Here is a 3591-nt window from a genome sequence, read left to right on the forward strand (position 1 = left end):
TGTGGGTGGGCCTCATCCAATCAGTTGAAGACCATCAGAGCAAAAGCTGACATTTTGAAGACATGCAGCCTCAATATTGCAACATCAACTGCTGTCCAAGTTTCTGACCTGCTGGCCTGTCCTACAGATTTCAGACTTTCTGGCCCCTACAATAGCGTGAGTCAATTCCTTAAAATAAGTCTATATAAATACACATATAAAGAAGAGATATAGAAACACATGGACATTTAAAGATATATAAAAATAAATATCCTATTGGTTCTGTTTATCTGGAGAACCCTGGCTGATACGCCCCCAATTTAGCCACCTGGTCCCCTGAGGGCAGCACCCAGGCTGCCAGCAGAAAGCCGAAATCTCTGTGGCCTTGAGTTTGACCGCTCTTGACCCCTCACTTCAACACTGCTCTGAGCCTTGTTTGTAGAAATGGTTTGAGATGACATCTCAGGACAGAAGGGGTTTTTATTTATTTATTTATTATTATTTATTTTTATTTTATTGGGGGAACAGCCATGGTCATTGGTTACACATTGCTTTCATGCTACAATGGCATAGTTGACTCTTTTAAGGAGGGCGCAGCTCACAGTGGCTCATGTGGGGATTGAACCAGCAACCTTGGTGTTATCAGCACGATGCTCTAACCAACTGAGCTAACCGGTCCCCCGCCAGAAGGAGTTTTTAGAAGCCCAGCATGCCTTTCTGTAACCATTGACCAAGGGGTCAGCAGTATAGGCTAGAGACTGGCAAACTACAACCCGTGGACAGATCCAGCCCACTGCCCTCTTATATAAATAAAGTTTTATTGGAACATAGCCTTGTTCATCGTTTGCAGTCCTCCATTTCCGTGTTGTCTATGGCTGCTTTTACACTACAATGCAGAGCTGAGCAGTTGGGACAGAGACGGCATGACTCACAAAGGCTATATGGAAGGAAACATCTGGGCTCGGTTCTTGAGAACCATCCTCAGTGGAGGGTTCATCAGCTACCTGGGGCCCGAGCAGGGAGGAGGTGAGTTCTCAGAAAGATTTGGTATGGCAGTTTTCAAACCTGGGGTGGGGGGCTCATCAAACATACAGATTTCCAAGCCCACCCCTAGAGAGAGGCCCAGGTGGGTCTAAGACACCTGGGTTTGCTCCTGATACAATCCTGATGCCAGGAGCCCCTGGATTAGGGTTTTCCCCCCATTCAGGCTGCAGGAGCCAGTCTCTCAGTGGTATCTGGGCAGGGAGCTCTCTGCACAGACACCGGGCCCGTAAGGGCACCCTGCATCTGTGGTGACCCTGGCCCCCAGGAAAGCCTGGACCCTGGCTTGGCTTTAGTGCATAGAGCCACTGAGAGCCATACGGAGTCTTGCTATGATCAGCCAGGCCTGGTAGGGCCTGGTCAGCAGAACTGGGTGCTGCTGGCTGGAGCCGCCACTGAGACGAGATGTCCCTCCCAGTGCCAAGCCAGGCCACCCTCTCGCCAGTTCGTGTCCTTTCACAAGATGGCATCTGAGCCTGCCCATGCCCAGCTTCAGGCAACGATGCTTTGTTCTTCCCCATCCTGCCCAAGTTGGCGTCTGTTTTTCTCCGCACTTGGCCACCCAGGCCTGGAATGAAACTGCTGGAGGCCGGCCTGCTGTGACCAGCCTCGTAATCTCTTTGGGACTGTAGCTGCCTTAACCCTAACATAGGGAGGGAGATAAAAAGATGAAACTCCCATCCAAGAGGTCTGGTTAAAAGACCACGATGAGGTCTGGGTGAGGGCCGGGACCCTGTCTGCCATGTACTGCTTAGCTCAGAGAAAATGCTCACAAGGGTGAGTGAATGAATGAGATGTAACAGGGGAAACACTAGGCTTAGAGTCCCCTCCAAATGCCCTGATGGTGCTCGCTGCCTGCACAGGCAGACCAGCTCCTGGAGGGGCAGAGAGAGACAGCAAGTCAGCTTATTAACCATCACCTCTTTATTTACAGCTCAAGAGACCACATGCAACATGGCATCACAGGACTGCAAGGGCACAGCACCTCCCCCTCCCCGTTGCCCCACACTTTAAAGAGGAACCACAGCCCCTCAGGGATGCTCCTAAGAGGAAGAACACCCAATGACTGAGGGCCCCAGGCCCAGGGGATCCACTCAGTTTCCTCTAAAAATAAAGACCAGTTCCAGCCCCGGAGGCAGGGCCTCAGAGCCTGTGAATTCGTCATTGCTGGTTATTAACTGGGCAAATCTCAGATTTGCCAACTCACACCTGAATGCAAATGCCCCTGAATCATCCAAATGTCCCTGACCCAACAGTTCTGTGTCCTAGACCCGTCTCTCACTTTCTTATGCACAAAAAAATGACCTGGAGAACTTGTTAAAACCCACCCGGCTGGGCCCCACCCCCCAGAGATTCTGATTTAGCAGGTGGGGTCCTGCATTTCTACCTAGTTCCGAGGGGATGCTGGTTCTGGAGGGCACTGGGAGGAGGGACTAGTAAGCCTCTTGCACCCAGAGAGGCCACGGATCCTAAATCACATCACCCGTCCTGACGTAGCATGCAGAAAACACACTCCCTGCAATGGAAGCCCTTGGTTCTGCAAACTGGCAGTTAATTCCTGCCGCCCCCTCCCCAGCGCACGCACACACTCACACCCTCTTCACAATCACACGAGAGTGAAGGTCATCATAGAGGTGTAGGTGTCCCTTCCAGCCCCGTGACATCTCTAAGGAGGAGCCTAAATGATTTTTGACCCTTCCCACTGTCTCTGCCAACACCCACTTTTCCTTGCTGGGTTTTTTTTTTTTTAATTTTTATTGGGGAACAGCCATGGTCATTGGTTACACATTGCTTTCATGCCACAATGGCATAGTTGACTCCCTTAAGGAGGGCACAGCTCAAAGCGGCCCATGCGGAGACCAAACTGGCAACCTTGGTGCTATCAGCACCACATTCCAACCACCTGAGCTAACAGGTCACCCCTTCCTTGCTGTTTTGTCTTTTATAAAACATGTTCCTACGGGCCAGCCGAGTGGCTCAGTTGGTTAAGAGCTCACTCAAGAGTGTGAGCTCTGAGCAACAGGGTTTCCAGTTCGATTCATGGCCTGAGCTAAGCTGCAGCTGAGCTGCCAACAGGTGGCAGGATGGCTCAGCTAAAAAAACCATAAAACATGTTCCTTGCAGGTCACACGTATCTCCAGTTTCTCCAGTTGCAAAGTGGATCCCATTCCGGGGAGCTGGGTGCCCATCACTTGACATTCGATTTTATTGGGTATGTTGAATATGGCTTGAAGGAAGGACCCACCTGAGCGGTGGAAGGGGTCCATGGCTTTGCGATTTGCCTTGTGTCTGTTCCTACCCAAAGGGCCAGTGAAACTGTCACATTCCCATGAGACGTGGCCTTCATGTCCTCTGACCCTCAGCACATTCCCAGTAGGCTTGGGAGCCACTCTTGGCGTTGCCAGACAAATCGCAGAAAGGCAGCCCCGTGGGAACGGTGAGTATCTCTGGGGAATGGCTGTAAGGCTCCACGGCAGGAATGCAGGAGGGCACAGGTGACTGTCCCGCAGCTATTGGTTTCCACTTGGCCCCCTGCTCAGCTCCCCACCCCCCCCACCCCCCGCCCTTGGG

Source organism: Hipposideros armiger, unplaced genomic scaffold (genome assembly GCF_001890085.2).
Source record: "Hipposideros armiger isolate ML-2016 unplaced genomic scaffold, ASM189008v1 scaffold_46, whole genome shotgun sequence".
In the NCBI taxonomy this organism is placed as follows: Eukaryota; Metazoa; Chordata; class Mammalia; order Chiroptera; family Hipposideridae; genus Hipposideros; species Hipposideros armiger.